Consider the following 20,082-nt stretch of genomic DNA (forward strand, 5'->3'; position numbering starts at 1 on the left):
CCACTGCTAAAGGTTCCTTCACAAGGAGAGTTAACCTTATTATTATTATGATTGTTAACACTTTATTGTTAACATATTATTATGTTCGCTCAACTCAATAGGGACCATTGTAAAGTAATGGATGCAAAAGATAATGAATGATAAGACTGAACTCCTCAAAGTTGAAATGGTTGATGGAAGACAGCCTTATAGCTGCTATTAGACATCTATGACATTGTTGTCTGTCTCCTGCCAACATGACTCGAGATGACTACAAATCTCACCTGGACAAACTTGAAAAACAAGTTCCTGAAGCATCACAAGCTAGTTCTGCGTGGGAAACTGGGTACCACAGGATGAGATGAAAGAACAAAGACCAAGGGTTAGAACTATCCTAGAGATTAAAAGTGAACTGAAGCATAAAAACACCCACTTTTGCATCCCACAGACGATGGAAACACTGACTGCGGAAGGGAGGTTCGTGCGACTCCCCATACCTTGAGCTGATCAAACAGGGGAGCCTAATATAATGGTTTGACGTAAGCTGACAAACTGGTGAGAAATGGTGGTGATGGCTAGGCTTAAGTATTGCAAAGCTTGAGCACAGGGTAATTAAAAACCCAGCAAGAACACACATACGGTAAAAGTTAACAAAACAGACACATAAAATGAAGGTAGGAGATAGGATCAGTATTTTGCACTTTCATTTTCCGAACACTCATTGTGAGGATGCCCATTTTTTATGACTGCACCTGCTAACGTTTGCTTGGTAGATGGTCTTTCAGTTTCATTATAGCGCTTGTCCACTTTCAAGGAAAACAAAGGGCTTCTAAGGGTGCGTTCGGTACTCTGGTCAGTTATGCACTGATGAACTATGAACTCAGATATTTCACTTTCACACCGATCCCAATACTTGACTTTGGATACCTACGAATGCCTTTTTCAGGATTCTCACCATGTTATCTCTGGCTGCTACAGCAACATCTTTAGCGCCTAAGACTTGACCTGCCACTTGCTCACTGGTCTTCTCAAAATCTCGGGTGTCAGCGGTCTTGCGAATCTTATTTGGCTCAGCAACTCCCAAAAGGCCTTAACCCAATCGCATCTTTTCCTCTTTTAGGAAAGTTCACGGCGACCATCGCGTGCAACCTGTAACCCTCAGCGATATAGCCCAGGCCAAGTGCTTTACCACCATCTTCGGACAGCTGGTTTGGGAGGACCATGGTAGTGGACTCTTTCTGCCCCTACATCTTTGGACATCTTCCTTCCACTTTGGCCTGAATAGCCCCACAGCTTTGTAAGGAATGTGCCACCTTGTCGGAGCATCTCAACATTAAATGTAACGTGTTTCAGCTGAGGGGAGGTTAGCGGACATGAGAACATCATCCATATAGCGTGTTCCCTCGTTTATCGGGGGATAAGTTCCCAATATAGTCCGCAGTAAGTGAAGTCCGTGAAGTAGCCAACTTAATTTTTTTACAATGATTGTATATGTTTTAAGGCTGTAAGACCCCTCACCATACGCTTCATACACTTTACTCAGATAGGCATTAACATTTTACCACATTTCTCTCTTGTTTAAACACTCTCAAAGAAGTTAAAACCTTATTTAAGCACTACACATGAATTACCTCACCTTAAAATAAACTGAACAAAATACATTGTGCAACAAAACAGGCATACACTGTGCAACAAAACAGGCATTTGAAAACAACCTTACCAGCAGTGTCTTTAAATGAGGAACATCTTATACAGCGTGAGTCCTAGTCCATATGTCCACTCTTCCACGCTTGGCTCCAGGACATACTCAGTGTGAGTATGGCATTTAAAGCTCACAGTGCACCTTGATTGGAAATAAGGCCCAGCAGCTTGGCGGTAGGCGGAGGGGCGGTGTGGTGCGGTTTGCCGTGGCAAACATCGTGTCACTGGGAACAGTCGCATCAAGAATCATATTTTCAGTGAAGATAAAAGTAACCTTAAATGTTCATGCATCACTTCCATTGGTCATTTCCATGTGTTTATAATTGTTTTATGCATGTAAAACTATAAAAACATGTTTTGTGTTAACATTTTTGCGAGTCAACCGCTGATGACATAATCGACAGGTGACGTAGTTGACTCCTGATTCCTGTTGCCATTTTGTTAGCAAGCTAAGCTTGTTTGTTCTGAGCTAAGGACGTTTTGTGATAAAAGTACATTAAGAACACAGTTGGACTCACAGAGTGTATTAACACAATAAGATAGTTACCCTTTCATTCATTAATACTGTATGTACTTATATGCATTTTGAATTGTTTTCTGCATGCCAAACTATAATTGGAAAACTATCATAACATGTTTTGTTTGAACATTTTTGGCCCTCTGGATTGGATTAATTTGGATTTACATTATTTTTTATGGGAAAAATATATTGATATCCTTAATTGTGCCGAACGATTTGATGTTGAAATTGTGGGAATAGGTTAAAAAATGTTGAAGTAATGGCGTAATTAAGAACAAAGGAAAAGTGGGAATGTCGGGAAAAGTTGGACTTTTTGGAATGTTAGTTTGAAGCCCCGGATCTGTGGAATATTTTGATGGAATGGTTTGAATCGATTGAGAATTGTGCGAATGGTGAAAGTTTGAAAAATTGCCCATTCATTTTCAATGAGAAAATTTCTGTGGGATTTTTGGAAATTCTGGGAATTTTTTGAAAAAACTGAAATGGTCACATAGGATTCCCGAACAAGCTGAACGATTTGATTCTTGAATGGTGTGAATCGGTTGAGGAGTTAGCGGACAAAAAAGCGCGGAATAAATAAAAAAATCGTGGAGAGACTTATACGTATGAATGCCCTGAGGGCATTCACACAATAAAGGATTTTTTTGGCAGGGTACTCCCACTTCCTCTCATATCTCAAAAATATACATTTTAGGTTTTTTACAAGTACACGCATGAAACGAGTACAGCTCATCATTATCCGTAACCGTGATTAAAGAAAATCCTCATTACGTATTCACTTTTCACGCTCTGTGATTGGCCAGTCACAAACACCGATCCCTAGACAGACTTGCTGGTGCTGCAGCTAGCGTCGCCACACTGTCTGTATTGTTTCTGTGTGGGAGCGGCTGTCCCAACCCGCCGTACTTGCAAGTGCGTGCTGTCTATTTGCAAAAACGTGGGCAAAATTTGGGGACGTATACGTGGTGAGGACAGAATCAGTGCGGATTTGTGTGCACGCAGACATGACATAGCACTTTTCGTGAAGGAGAAACTTTCTCTGCGTGTGAGCTGCGTCGAGGCTACAGATACATGGGATGTGCGTGTCCTCTACTATATATAGCCCCTATATGTTTCTCTGTTTGCCATCACTGGATGTTTGCATGAATCACCAACTTCACACAGATTGTTAAAAAATGAATGATAAAGTCTTACTGATCACTTACAAACAGACAGTACACATATAGCTGAAAAATAAACAATACATGTAGCAACTTCTGAACAATCCAGGTCAATTTCAGACTTAAATTAATGTACCAATTTAAGCACCACCCATTTCCGGTCAAACCACGCCTACTTCGAGTGTATGTCCCGCTCATTCTTAGTACAGATAAGATACAGATCATTTAAATGGGTGAACAGATACAAATACAGATAGTGGTGTACTCGCTCATCCCTAGTATTGTCTTAGCTATCAAAATAACACACTTTGTGTTTATTAAGGAGAAAAAAATGCCTGACTGCTAAAAGTTGGCTTACAGGTTAGCAATCACTGTTCTGGAAGGAACTTCAAGATATTTCGTAATTATTTATAAATGAATTGTTTTGTAGTCAACCGAAACACTAATTACGGACCTAATTAATGCTGACGTAAAAGTCGTGAACACAAGTAGGAGACCAAGACAATATCTGCGGCATGTCTGTAATGAATTTGCCTCCAGGGCTGATCCATCTGGATTTGTGTAACAGTAAACTCACATCCTAAAATGCCCTTCTTGATATTAAACAAGATAATTTTGGTAGTGGCATTAAGACATATGGGGGTATGTTTTGTGCTCAAGTGAGAATCAAATCTCCCTTTTCCCAATTTTGGAAAATTTCACATATTTTCAACAGGAAGTTGCATATGGAACACAAAATATAATTTGGGATATTTTTGTGTGCACGGTTTATTCGGCTTTTGTGCATTAGCTCAATTTTAGTAGGAATCATTTGTACACTTTTATAAATGAGACCCCTGATCCAACACATCATTTGGACTCCATTAAATTGTGACACATTACAAGACAAGCGTGTGAAAACTACTGAATGTGTTAAATGTGAATCTGTTTTCTCCTCCGTAATGCTTTATTCGGAATAATTATGGCAGCTCCTTGTGAAAAGCTTAACATTGAATACTTCCCTTGAGGATGAGTATTAGAGTAAGTATGCTTCCTTCATGGCCATTAACCATAAATATCAGTCTCTTGACCCAATCATTTCTGGTGCTAATGCCGCTTAATTAAAATCCTCTTAAGAATCACAGCGGTTGACCTTTAATATAATGTCTGGAGGCAACTTCTCTCTACAAAAGGTCTGGACATAAAAAAAAAACATTCTGTCGTACATGTGTAAATTATTAGCATTGTTTTTTTTTTTCTTTTGTTCATTTAAGACCCCTGAATAGATTCGTATTTTATTACTGAAATTCATGGTCGAAGAAATACTGCATTATGGTATTTAGAGTTCCGTGGGTGGCATTTAATTTTACTTATTAGTCATTTACTCAAATGCCAAATACTGTAGTAGCCTGGCCAAGTGACTCATTTGTATAATCTGCTAAAGTCAAGTCAACAGGAACATGATACGGTTAAGTACATTTTTTTCTAAATGCAATGGTGACATCATATCAATTGTATATGACAATATATTTTTACTACACCAAATAACCTCGTATGCCTTGGCTACAAAATGTATGCAAAATTGTTGCCTCAGTTTGCATACACTGCTCATACAAAATGGTGCACATAACAAATGTGTATTTCGCCCTTTGGTACGTGTAATGTACAACATTGTGCTGAATACAGAAGACAGCTCGTTTATTGCAGTTAATTGGTTCCACTTATCGACTGTGATAGGTGAATTTCTGTAGGATTTTTCTGTAGGATTCCTTATTTATAAATGCAATATTTTCATAATTAGAGCATAGAACACCTGTTTATGGCCTTCTAAATATGGGTTTTAACATTATTAGAGCTCTCCAGACAAACTAAAGCCCCTATAGTCACCTTTACACTCATATTACCCAATAAAATAGATATAATCAGAGGAAAAAAAGCCACTTAAGACATAAATAAAACTCATGCTCTTGTGTGTTGCAATAATGTTTTCCAGGATGAACGGACTAGAGACGTGTGTGAGTTGGAGATACTGTACATACAGTATATGGTTGTGGAATTGCACTGCTGTTGATGTGTTCAGGTCAGAATGAAGTTATAAAAGAGCGTCAGACTCTGTGTGACTGTGTGAGGACGTTCCAATGTAATTCCGTCATAAGAGAGAGGCGTGCTTGCTCTGGTGCGCATGCGAAATTAATGAAATAAATTAATTACCGCCATTAACGCATCATTTTTGACAGACCTAAAATGTGTATATTTATTTATTTATTTATTTGTTTATTTATTTATTTTAAACAAGCAACGCCAATGTCACACTACGCTGTGACACCTCGGTGGTTTTATATTTGGATTTTCTTGTCACTTCCTATTTTTCGTCTAGTTACTGCTTTACCTTCTGTTTTCCTCAGATGCTGGTCCTCCTGAGAGGGGCGGAGCTGCCAAATGAGCACAGGTGTTTCCCATCTAGACCCTTATTTAATCCCCACGGCTGCAGCTGAATGGCGTAGGATTATTCTTCGTACTGGACAGCTCGTGCTACACGGCCTTGTCTTTCTAGACATAGTACGGCATATGTTTTTGTGTCCTGTTTTTGCTTTACAACCTGCACATTCTGCAGCCCTCCTGTTACTCAGGTTGTTTTTTGTTCATTATTTGTACTTTGTTCACGCTATACTTTTCTCACGGTGCTCCGGAAAGTTTGCACCGTAGTTTTTTGTACCTGCTACTCAATCCCAAGCAATAAAGAACATTGTTGCTTACCTGAAGTTGTCTCGCTACTGCATCCAGGGATCCAACGTAAAACCCCACCCGTTAGGCGTGACAACCAAATTATTTAGGGGGGGGCCTCATCCCACTCATGTTAACTTTCACATCCCCAGAAAATCGGACAAGGGAGTTGCAGTCATCTTTCACTCAACTCTACGAGTATACCTAAAACCCAGACTTAAGTCTGTGAAAAGGTGATTCATTTCACAACCAAAGCCTAACTTTCTCAACACAACAAAAGCAAAGAGAGACACAGCAGCTCTGCATCATATTTGCTCACATGTCAGCAAAAACCTGGGAACTCAACCAATGAGAAACTACACAGTACCTGGGCAAAGAACTCGTTTGGTTGAAGGGTTGAATTTTGCCATGACACCACAAGCAAGTTCCAGTAAGAAAAAAACTAAATGAAAACCTAACTGAAACTTTTGAAATTTGTTCACAAAGGGGAACAAATTAGGTTAAGTGTCGGCAGTTCTCTCCAATGCCAAGGCTCCCCCTTCTAACCTCACCCTCGGGGAAAGAAAAGCTGTGCTATAAGAAGAAACACAGACTTAGGACACAGGAAGAAAAGAGTGGCAGCCGCAATAACATTATCATATGGTAGGTCTCAGGTCTATCTGAGAAACTCCCAAGGAGGTTGGTACACCCCAAAGACAGGACAACCCGTACCCAGAAAACAATCTGGTGTATGCTGTCCAGTGCAGGGAGGAATGCACTGATTTTTATATTGGGGAAATCAAGGAGCCACTGAACAAGGCGCATTGCACAACACGGACGGCCTAACTATTAAAGGAAAACTGCACTTTTTGGGGAATTTTGCCCATCCCCATCATCCACAATCCTTATGTCAGACATAGACATGATTTTTTTCATTTTTTTAATGGCTGCACCCCAGCAATTAGCTATATGATATGAAAAAAGAAACCATAAAATCACATAAATTTAGACAAAAACATTTTACTTACTTTTTGAAGACAACATATATCACTCTGAAGCTTCCAGAGGATGAGATGTCTTGCATCGCTAGAAAAGACAACTCATCTCGTCTGATGATATTCTTAGCTTAGCCGAAGACTGTCACACACATACGGGTGAGTGTTAGCCACATGACTGCGTTAACTGCCGTGACTGTGAGCCTGCAAAACTCATCATACTCCGTCAAGTGTTGTTCTTCAAATGCTGTATTAAAGCTTTTTAACGTGCTACACCCGCCAGGTATTTTTTGTGACATGTGTTAGGAGCTAGGTTCCAAAAAATGTTCTCGCAATCGACCGGCAAACTCCCAAAGATCGACTAGTAGCTCACGATCGACAGGTTGGAGACCCCTGTTTTAGAGGATAAATAGATGAGGTCTTGCACCAATTTCTCAAACTAGACCTGTCCTATTTAGTCTGAGTGGTGTGTGTCCCACCTAGTCTTTGAACTGATGAACTGATGAAGCCTGCTTGGGTGAGAGGCGAAACGTCTTCTAAGACAACTTGAACAGTCCAGTTGCAATCGATTCAATGCTCTGAGAATACAATTACCTGTATGAATGAGAATATTCACAGGCATAAAAACTCTCCTGTTTTCTCACTTGATCTATCCCTCTACTGTGTTTTTTCTATCTTAACCTACCGGTCGAGACAGACGGCTGCCCCAGCCTGGTTTCTGTTCAAGAGGCAGGTTTTCCTTGCCTCCGTTTGCCAGGTACTTACTCATGTGGGGATCAATCGGTTTGTGTTTTCATTTATGTGGAGCGTGACAGACCTACTTCATGTGTAAAGTGCCTCAAGATAACTTTTGTTGTGATTTGGCGCTACATATGTAAATAAAATTCCATTGAACTGAACAATTTCAATGCGTCTTCTTGATGTCTTATTTGTATTTTAGTACATTTAGCCATTTTTAGTGCTTAAAAAAGGTTGATTTAGGCAAAAGATCCATAAAATTAGCTAAAATGCAAATACTTTTTTTAACTAATAGGCCATATTCAACCACGAAACTGCATGATTTTTAATTAATACATTTTTGAAAAACTGTGATCGAGTGAAGCCGTGAAATTCAAACCGCAATGTGGCCACGGACATATTGTTAAAGCGGTGGCTGTCCCATGTCCTTGCAGAACAAGAAGCCGTGCAGCCGTGTCTATTGTCTTACACTACGCTGGTAGCAATGAATTCAGCCATCTTGGATCACACTCCTAAGACCAAATCTCGCAATACTTATTTCACACTTTACGATGGCATTCTGTAAGACATATTCAACCTTAAACAAAGGACCCTCGATGTTGGTGACTCACTGTCCGTGCATTTTGTATCGAGTCCACAAAGTATGCCACTATGAGGCCAAAGAACATTTCACGTGACCACAATTTGACATGTAGAAGGTGAAGAACACTATTCAATTCAAGAAAGAAGTCATTGCAAAGTACGAAGATGCCGTCCTTACCAGGATGTATGGGAAGACCTGATCAATAATTTGCATCCTGAAGAAGAAATCAAGGGAGCTAATGTTGCAAAAGGAGTAAAGGTGTTAACGCAACAGAGACAAACACTACACCAAGAGGTTGCCTACAGCCACAACTGTTGAGCAGCTTATACATTCATGGCATAGTAAAGTCAATCCTAAGCCTAATGAAATAAAGGTCTGCCTCTTCTCTCTTTAGCATAAACTTTTCAAGAAAGTCACGGGAAATGATCAATTGAGTTAATGTAGTTCATTATCTCAGCAAGTATGCATTGTTTAAAACTATCATCTTGACTATAAATCGTGTTCAAGCACATCACTACCAAAAAATAATTGAATGCAGGTCGGCTTGACAAAAATGCAGAGCCTGGCGTAAAGTTCATGTTTCTTTTATGAGATTTTTTTTCCAAATAAGCAAGGCATTTGAAACAAAACAAATGTCCCACAGGAAGCTCCCCTATATATCAACAGTAGTCACGACATTTAAATGCCACACAGGATTAGATACATGTGTCACAACCACACCTGGAGCTTGTTGTTATATAGCCACTGATAAGCAGAGGTGTCTCTGTCCTTTGTTAAACAACAACAGTCCATAGTATTCTCAGGAGAGCGGAGGGGAGCCAGTATGAGAACCAGATTCCCCTCAGGCTGAGCAATAAATGTAAAGCTTGCTGTCCAGCTTGAATCTTTCTCTACCCTCCCTACCTTTCTCTTGGCAAATGAAGCTGAGAGGTGCATATAGTGCCAAACCCCAGTTATCTGGCAGAGGATCACACAGATGGGCCAGACTGGGCCTGATGAACCCACAGGCAGCTGGGAGTGATGATGCACAGGATGCCTTCTATCAACAGGATGCATAGCACAGAAGCTTCACAGGCTGACACAACAGACAGAGACTCGAAAGGAGGCCCTGCCTGGAGACCAAAGTAGACAGAGGCACACAAAGCGTTGGATGACAGCGATTGCACCATCATCTTAATCAAAGTGGTAAATCAGAAATTATAACAAAGCTATTAACATGAACTAGTGAAGACTGTAACACAAATGGACACCACAATGTAAAGAGAGCATTATAAACATTATGGACAGGAGTCAGGGTTAGAAGGTACTGTTGTGTTCCCCATTGTGGATGCTCAGTGGCTTACATGTACTGTATAAGACCAAAGAGACATGACACAATTACATTTTTTTAAACCAAGGAATGAATTATACTCTTAAGGACAAACCTTTTTCTCAATGACCCACTCTTAAAACAAAGATACAGGTTTTACCTATACAAACAAGTCACTGGTAAAAGGTCTGATATACCAGAGGTCCCCAACCACTGGGCCGCGGCCCAGTACCGGTCCATGGGTGGAGCCGAACCAGACTGCGGGAAGCTTTCAGGTGCAATGATGAATTTAAAAAATACACTTGTAAATAACTACATCAAATTTTATGTAAATGCATATCAATTTCGGAAATAAGGGCCATTATTTTATTATAAAAAATAATTTACAGTTACAAATCCCATAGTTGGTGCGTGTGGTAACTTTCTCTCATGCCACACAGACTACTATACTGTATTTTTACCGTTTTTCTTTCACCTCATATTTGGTCTCAAATGCTGATACTATGTGGGAATGCATAAAGGTAAGTTTGGATGACTTATTGAGTGCTAATGTGCACATTTGTCTCAAGTTAATTCATGCTAGCACACTGCCTTTTACCACACACGTCAAACAGCCATGTAATAATCTCTCTGGGAAACAAACTCCAGGCTTGTACTGGCGGATGGTGGGTCTGCATTAATTTGATGTGGTTCATGTCTTAGTTTTACACAATACATAATGAATAAGATAAATTAGATCGCTATACTTTACGAACTCCCCCCGGTCCACGGGAGATTTGCGGGAACACAAGCCGGTCCGTGGGTCAAAAAAGGTTGGGGACCACTGCGATACACAGTATAATTTTTTCATAAAATCCCCTTGGTCTGAATCTTATAGAATAAAGGAAGAACATACCGTATCTTGATGAAGGAATTGCAACTGCTCAGGATCCAAAACACACCATAACTGAATATAAACTGATGAAGTAATTTACCTCAACCCAATAGGGTCCCATAAGCACCCATTGTTTCACATTAGGCATCTATTGATGAATGCAAGGGATTTTATATATTACCAAAAATGCAATTTGAACACACACAGACAATGACTATATGAACGTGTCATTCTACTTGCCAAGACTGGAAGGAGGAGTATGTTATCATGTGGCCTTAAAGTCACAAGTAACTGTGCCAATTACGGTAAACGCTGTGTTATAAGTGCTATTGCTAATAAGGCAGACAATACATTCTGGAATACTAAACAATTTGTGTCCGATTTCCAAATGTGATCGTTATTTGTCTTTTGTACTGACATAAAATACCTACTAACAAAGGCATGAAGTCATGTATTTGTCCAAAACTTCTATTAGACCACGATCAATACGTGATAGCACTTAAGATTCCTCACACCACTCTGACATTTATTTTGGAATATCCAGCGCTAACACTATGAATACAAAATGTCATATGGCCACAAGGCTCTGAATGTTACCATCTCAACATTTCATTGACGCTGAGATATAAACAGCCTTTTGATTACATAGTCTGATTAGAGTGCATACATTAAGTTTTACGTTTACGACTGCAGATGACAGTTGAAACATGTCATGGTAAACAACTTCATCTAATATACCTAAAAAAAAAACAACCCTTCTCTGAATATTAAAACCTGAACATACTGTATATTCAATGAGACAAATGAAACTATTCGAGCTAATTAGCGTTGGTTCTTAAAGTGCTCATGACACCAAAAAAAGTTTGAAAAAAACACAACAAAATGAAAGTACTCCCTTAATAAAACATTTTTGTCATACTGCTGTCATAGATAAATAAACAACTATGAAATAGGAGCGAAATAAAGTGATGATATTTATGATCTCCCCCACCCCCCAGCAAGTTTTCTGAACGCCGTCTTGGTTGTGACGTCACTGACAGAATACGTTCCGGGAACCGGATTCAACGGCATGCGACCATGAACTCACACCAAAGCCAAGCAAATGACGTATTCACAACAACACAATAACATTCACTTATAGTGTGTTGAGATAACTATAATATAACACAAAAAAAATGGCCACAAGTATGTTTTTTTTTTGTTTTTTTCAGTATGTGACAAACACTGCAAAATGAAGCCTTGCAATGAAACCCCATAATATTATCCCAAGATTGATAGAATAGCTCTAAAAAATGTATTTACTGACTGAAACTGACAGATCCGCTACAAGATAGGCTAGCAAAACGAGTGACTGCAAGCGATTCAGGCCTACAACACTTACAGGTGACACCAGCAACAGATGCAAACAAGCACAGCCATGAACGCAGGCCAAGAAAGTGACATATTCACAACAGTAACATTCACTAAAATTGAGTTGTGAGGTGTATGTTTTACCACCAATAATAGCTACATACAGTACACCTCACTGGCTGGTCAGTTCGGAATTAGCACTGCATTAGCCACCATGAGCACTAGGCTGGCTACTATGGAGCATATTAGCAAGAGAAATTTGAATTTGACTTATTGCCACCTTGGTACGCACTTCCACGGTTGAACGTCTTGTAGGTTTTTGACTTTTTTTTTTCCATCGGCCAGGCAATAACATTTGTCCCATGAAGTTTGACAATCTGACGAGGTGAATGGTATCTTTTAGGAAATGTTAACAAGCTTACTCCGTCTCCTCGAGTGTTCCAGCAAAAGCCTTCAAAACAACGAGCGGGCACAATTTAATAAAATGTATCACAAACAACAGTAATTCAACCAGAACTGGACCATTAGAGTTCAGAAAGCATTGCAGTGAAGCAGCAGTTTCCAGGTAGGACCGTCTGTTGTAGACGTCGCTTGCTGCGCCTCCTCCACACCCAAAATAAATGTGCCTTACATCGTTATTTGTCACAGTGGAAATAACAAGATTAACTTGTGTTTTGGTGTCATGAGCACTTTAAGCATGCGGCTGCAGCAGGAAGACGTCAGATCGTTACTTCTTACAGTGAAGAGAGAGTTCCCTCTTGACTTGGCCACCTCCAGTCCCGTTTCTTGTTCACTTTTTGTATTTGCTGTTTTTTTGCCTACCTTCCACAGTATAGACTTTGATTTATTGTTTCTGTTTCTGTTTTGTCCCAGTTGTCTTTCCAGTTCTGCTGTTTATTTTTGTTCCTCATGGAGTGATTTTTTGGTACGTAAAGTTGTAATAATGTGACATCCCTCAACCTTGGCATCCCAAGTTGTCCCCTTTTCCCTACTTTGCCAACTTTAATCTTCCTCCTTTTATTTTCTTTGTAATACACCGACGATGGCAAGCCAACTGATGCGGGCTGACTCTGGCTACATCAAAGCCGTAATCCGCGGTAACTGCGTGTTCACTGCACAGTGTGAACACTCGGTTAACTAACGATTGACCCCTTTCCATGTTGTTCTGAGTAGTTTGCATTTGTTCGGCTAATACTGCCAAAATTGTACAGTGTAAAACTGTATAATTTATTAACATATAAAAAATCTCATGGAACATGCTTGCGCTGTGTAATTTAATTTAGAAAATAGTAGATTTAGTTAAGTTAATCACACAGACAAACGCACGTTAAAAGAACATCAATGCATCATTGAAACACATTTTTGCCTTAAAGTGTTTTGCATAAAATGGTATATTGCTCAAGTTCAACAAAAAAATGCATCACATAAATATAAATTTAAGGCAATAAAGTAATGAGTAATGACTATACTAATGTAGGACTTTTAAGAGAACTGAAAAAAGCAAAAATTTTTTGTCATAAACTCTCTGAGGAGAGATAAGCATAGCTCGTACAATTTTAGCAATTATACCGTAAACGAGTACGGCAAACAAATTGGAGTAAACAGTGGCGGCTTGGCTCAGGAGGTAGTCTGTGTCGTCCAGTGACTTCTGCGATTCGAATCCCGCTTCCTCCATCCCAGTCACTGCTGTTGGGTCCTTGGGCAAGACACTTCACCCTCTTTGCTTCACTGACCAAGATGCTGAGCTACCACCCGAATCCGGTGCCCGGGTGCCGCAGAGTAGCTGCTCATTGCTCCTCATATGAGTGGGTTAAATGCAGAGATGATGAATTTCACAGTATGTGTGATAAATACACTTTAATTACTATTATTATGAACCAACCATAACTATCACAATAAAGTAATCCCTCATTTATCGCGGTTAATTGGTTCCAAAGCCGACTGTAGTAAGTGAATTTCTTATTTAAAAATGGAATATTTTCCGAGAGTGTAGAAAACCCGCTAATGACCTGATTATACTTTTTGAAACATTATTAGCGCTATATAGACATGAAATAACACCCCCATAGTTACGTTTACCTTCCCAATATAGTAGACATGATAAGTGAAAATAATTTTTAAGAATTTAGACATAATATAGACTCACACGTTAGCATTGGGAGAGTTACTTTCTGCAGTGGCTATTGTGTCATCAATGTAACATTGTTGACCAGGGACCAGTGTAGAATAGTAATAAATACTATGGATGCTCCGATCGATTGGCTACCAATTAATATCGGGCGATTTCCATAAAAAACACGTGATCGGCATCTGCTGATAAATGCCTTTCAAAGCCAATCACAAAAACCCCAAAACGTGCTGTGTCACGTAGGGTTGCCAACACCCGTATTGAGCCAACAAAGGATACACTTTATCCTGTATTGCAGCGAGAATCAACGCTAGTCTGTAAAACCTCAATGGCTTCAGTTTGACAGCTTGACACAGGCTACGGCAATCGATGCCAGCGTGTTTGATCACTCCCATATCAAAACCTATTGCTGTTCGACTTTCCTTGCATCTTTGTCTACACGCTTTGCCTAGCTGTCACTGGCACCTAGCCTCTCAACTTCGGACTCCAAACGTGACTTTTTACCACAGTAACATTTTGTTTTTAAAGCAAACAAGCAGTGCGTTAGTTCTGAGCACATTTTTGTCCCACAGGGAAGTCGATATAACATTTACGGGGTACGTACTAACCTTTTCGAGTGTCACTGAAAAATTTTGCTCTGTTGTTGTCATTGTACTAATTATGTCTTGTCCTCAAAACACTATTTCTGTGTGGTTGTTTAATGAACATAAACACATCGTGTGTCCCAGCCTTATCATGGTGATACTCTGACAGGGGTCACCGAGCTTGCCAGGTGATTTTGAGTAGCTCACCAAACTGTTTCACATGTTATTGCTATGACTGTGTACATCCCCCCCTCAGCGGTCGCTGCTGCAGCTATAGAGCAGATCCACACCATCGTCTCTCAACTTCAGAACCAGCACCCCCAATCCCTCCTCCTCATCTCCGGTGACTTCAATCATGCTTCCCTGTCCTCTGCTCTTCCCACCTTCACCCAGTATGTCAAATGCCACACTAGAGACAATAAAACGTTGGACCTCTTGTATGCAAACATCAAGGATGCATACACCTCATCCCCCCTCCCCCCGCTGGGTCGTTCTGATCACAACCTCGTCCATCTCGTCACGGACAACACTCCAGTAGTGAATAGACAACCCCCTGTGAAGAGGCCTGTGAAGCAGTGGTCTGAGGAGAGCAGTGCTCGGCTCAGAGACTGCTTCCAGACAACAGACTGGGAAGCGCTCTGTAGTCCCCATGGCAGTGACGTTGACAGCATGACGCACTGCATCACAGACTATATCAAATTCTGTTGGTGCAGTGTTTTCCCAACAACAAACCCTGGGTGACCTCTGGGATTAAGGCCCTGCTAAACAAGAAGAAGAGGGTCTTCAACTCAGGGGACAAGGAGGAGCTGTGCAGAGTCCAGAGGGAACTCCGGCACAAGATCAGGAAGGGGAAGGTCTGCTACAGGAGGAAACTGGAGAAGCGGCTGGAGGAGAATAATGCCAGGGAAGTCTGGAGAGGCCTGCAGGCCATCACAGGCCATGGTAAAGGAGTGGGGAGAAACCAAGCCAGTGGGGACAAGATCTGGGCAGATGAACTCAATGTGTTTTTTAACAGATTTGAGTCTGCCCTCCCTCCCTCCCCTACCAACTCACCACTCTTCACCCCCACATCCCCATCCCAGCCATCCTCTACTCCCCTCTCCATAACTGATGATCAGGTGAGAAGTCAGCTGAGGAAGATCAAGGCAAGGAAGGCCCCGGGACCGGACGGCATCAGCCCTAGAATCCTCAAGGACTGTGCTGACCAGCTCTGTGGAGTTCTCAGGCACTTGTTCAACCTCAGCCTGAGCCTGGAGAAAGTCCCGGCCCTGTGGAAGACCTCCTGTGTGGTCCCGATCCCAAAGACAAGTGATCTACCTGCTGCACAGATCACTGCTACACCTGGAGGACAGCGGGAGCGCTGTGAGGGTCATGTTTTTTTCACTTCTCCAGTGCCTTCAACACCATCCAGCCGGCACTACTCAGAGTGAAGATGGAGAGTGTGGGAGTAGACCAACACCTGACTGCATGGGTTATAGACTACCTCACCAACAGACCACAGTATGTGAGGCTCCGTCACTGTGTGTCTGACATGGTACTCTGCAGCACAGGTGCCCCTCAGGGTACGGTGCTCTCCCCTTTCCTCTTCACCCTCTACACCTCGGACTTCACACACAACTCCACACAGTGTCACATCCAGAAGTTCTCCGATGATGTTTCAGAGGGGAATGATCTGGAATACAGGACGGTCATCAGGGACTTTGTCAGCTAGAGTGAGCTTAAGCAGCTGCAGCTCAACACCAGCAAGACAAAGGAGATGATCATTAACTTCCAGAGGAAAACACCTCACTTCACACCGGTGAACATCCAGGGAGTGGACATAGAGTTGGTAGACAGCTACAAATTCCTGGGTGTTCACCTTAACAACAAGCTGGACTGGTCCGTCAACACCCACGCCCTCTACAAGAAGGGCCAGAGTCGCCTCCACCTGCTGAGGAGACTGAGGTCCTTTGGTGTGTGCAGGACTCTTTTACGGACCTTTTATGACTCTGTGGTGGCCTCAGCCATCTTCTATGCTGTGGGCTGCTGGAGAGGGGGCAGCACGGACAGGGACAGGAGCAGGATCAATAGGCTGATCAGGAGAGCGAGCTCTGTCCTGGACAGTCCTCTGGACTCCGTGGAGGAAGTGGGGGAGAGAAGGATGTTGGCGAAGCTGACATCCATCATGGACAACACCTCTCACCCGCTACATGACACTGTGGGTTCCCTTAGCAGCTCCTTCAGCAGCAGACTGTTACACCCACGGTGTAAGAAGGAGAGGTTCCGCAGGTCCTTCATACCGACCGCTGTCAGGCTCTACAACACCTGCACCACTTGAACCATGTTGTAGTCACGATGCTTTACTTTACTTTACTTTACTGTTCTCTTTACTTGTCTTGCTTGCTTGCTGCTGTAACAAGTAAATTTCCCCGCTGTGGGATAAATAAAGTACATACAATACAAAAGGTCAAAGGATATTTGCTTCAACTCTCAATAGTTTTTTTATCATAACTGTTGAATCCAGACTTTATGCCTTTATATAATGAGATATAAAGACGATGGCAACACTGTTTGAGTGGAGATCTGCATGGTAAATAAAGTAGTGCACAATTAAAATGTTGCCAGCCACAAATAAAACACAAATAGTTGATAGCTCTAATAGTGATGGATGTGATGAATTTGCGAGTACAGTATGTCTGCCAAATGTGTTATACTGTATATGTATTTGATTGAATTTAGCCATTTCTATGCTTGAAAATGCTTAATTTTTGCCCAAAATACATATAATTTGATTAAATGCGCATTGTATGTGTGGCAAAGGCAAGGGTCGACCGGACAGTAATGCAAGACACAATATTTCAATATTATTTTGGAAGAAAGTGGGGGCAGTCACTGTTTTTCAGTCACACTTATGGGCACCACACCACTGCTTTTTTGTTTTTTGTTTGTTTATCTCTACATTCTTTTTTAGAAATGTCAAATAGCTCTGGTAAATCTAACACGGCAAGTTTTTTTTTTTTCCTCTATGTTCACCTGCAAGAGAGTACCGAATAGCTTCCTGTCTGTTCATTGGTCGGTTAATGAACCTCCCGCTGATTGCTGATGGAAATGTGAACATTTTTCAACTTTATACTGTGATCGTGTCGCAAGCCACTCTGTGCACGATGACCTGCATGAGTACAGAATTTAACATGCACAAATTTGGCGTGTCGCTTGACCTGACGGTGACTCACGATAATCGTCCTGTCGCAGAGTTCCTATTGAAAATGATTGGACGAGAGGCGACATCCCGTGTGTGGAGCCCATTGAGAACGTTGAGTGGATTACATCTGTGACACGTCTCCCTTTAGCATTATACCTTCAATGTTCATCTTCTACGTCAATACTGAGTGGGTGACTTCAATTCTTTTTATACTCGTATGACTGTGAAGTTGTCAGTTATATTAAGTACAGGTAAAGTTTTTTTTTGATGGCGGTGATTTGATTTGAAACATATTATTTTTGATTTCCATTAGTTTAACCTCCACTTTGTTGTCCATCTAAATGTTACATTAAGGTGACTTATATTATTAGCTATGACAGAGTATTGGTATCGTGCTAATCGCGGCCATCTTACTTAATGTGCTGGAGTTCCCCTCTCTCTAAACGCCTGTATGGCGCATTGCTAACAAATCCCTGCTATAGCACGTATTTACGATTATTATTGTTTTGTTTTTATAGTACTGGCTCTCACGGTGTCTGGCGAAAAAAAATTCTGGCCCGCCCACTGAAGGCCCAGGTACCAAATGCACCGCCCGCCACTGATAATTTGTGAAGTTCATGTGCAAAAAGTGTGCGTCCTCTTTGTTGGATTCATCAGCATTTACATGTCTGTAAACCTTGCATCTTCACTTAATATCTTCAATATCTCTGCTTCTCTTCCTTTTGCCAGAGAAGAAACTCAAAATGAACTCCCTAAAGGAAGGACAATTCTTTCTCTGTCCTATTTTTTTTAGCACATAATTTGATATTTTGACCATATTCACTTTCCTTTAAATAGTAGCTCCTGGGGAAAAGCCTTTCCTTTTCTTAGCTTCCTAAATTAAGATCTTATATTTATCTTTTTCTTCCACACTGCATTGTTTTTTGTTCTTTGGAATAACACATTCTTGTGATAAGAGCAAAATGTTACAAATGTATTGAAACAAATCTAAGCCTTCCTTACTTTCTTTCTTGGATTTCTTTTAATTTCAATTATTTTAGAATGAATGTCTTAGCCTGTCACGCTTTGGAAATGGGAACTAAAAAGACTTTAAAACAGACATTCAAACTCATCCGACAACATTCAAGTGAGATGGAATTACAACAAGATGATAGCATGCGGAAGGATCAAACAAGGTATGAATGAAAACATGAGAGATAAACGCCCCCACCTGGGAAAACACATGTAGGTAAGGCCTTGATTGGGTTTGCAACTTCACTGGGCTTTCATACTTTGTTCTGCAGGTGATGGCCACAGACCATGTCCCTGTCCTCATCCTTTCTGGCTGATTTTTGGTCTCCTGTGCATTTTGACAGTGCCCTCACCAACAGAGGTAGCATGGGGCGTTGCTTAGGTAGTGCAGTTCCACCAGGATGGTACATCAATGCGCACTGCGACATAAGGTTTTCTATGTCTCTCAGCACAGTGTCAAGAGCATGGAGGAGATACCAGGAAGCAAGCCAGTACACCGGGATATGTGGAGGGGCTGTAGGAAGCCAACAATCCACCGGCGGTACCATTATCTGCTCCTGTGTACAAGGAAGAACGGGAGGAACACTGCCAGACCCCTACAATATGCATGTTCCTGCTCAAACAATAACCATGAACGTGGTATGAAGGCCCGACATCCATATCGGGGCCTGTGCAAACAGCCCAACACCATGTAGTCCAAATGGCATTTGCCAGAAAAACACAATATTGGCAAAATCGCCATGGGCGCCCTGTGCACTTCATGGATGAAAGCAGGTTCACACTAAGCACGCGTGCCAGACATGGCAGAGTCTGGAGACACAGTGGAGAATGTTCTGCTGACTGCAAGACCCCAGAATCAGAATCAGCTTTACTGGCCAGTGGTCCCTGCTGCAGTGGTTCCTGGGTTCCTTCTGATGAGTGACAATGGCCCCATGTGGCTGGAGTGTGACAAAGGCATGAAGAAAGCTCTGATGCCAATGACTGTCCCACCTGCTACCCAGACATGAATCCAGTCAAGTACCCTTTGGCACATCACGTCTTGTTCCATCCATTGCCGCCACGTTGCACCATAGACTGGCAAGGAGTTGATGCCTTGATCCAGGTCTCGGAGGATATTCCACAGGAGAACGTCCTTCATCTCATCAGGAGTATGCACAGACATTGAAAGGAGTGCTTACAGCCACGTGGTGGCCAACCGCATTACGGAGACTCATTTTTAACCGCCTTAAGAAATTTCCACAAAAGTTGGAACGGGCTGTAAACTGATTTTTGCCGATTTAATTTTTA

Source organism: Dunckerocampus dactyliophorus, chromosome 5 (assembly GCF_027744805.1).
Source record: "Dunckerocampus dactyliophorus isolate RoL2022-P2 chromosome 5, RoL_Ddac_1.1, whole genome shotgun sequence".
NCBI lineage: Eukaryota > Metazoa > Chordata > Actinopteri > Syngnathiformes > Syngnathidae > Dunckerocampus > Dunckerocampus dactyliophorus.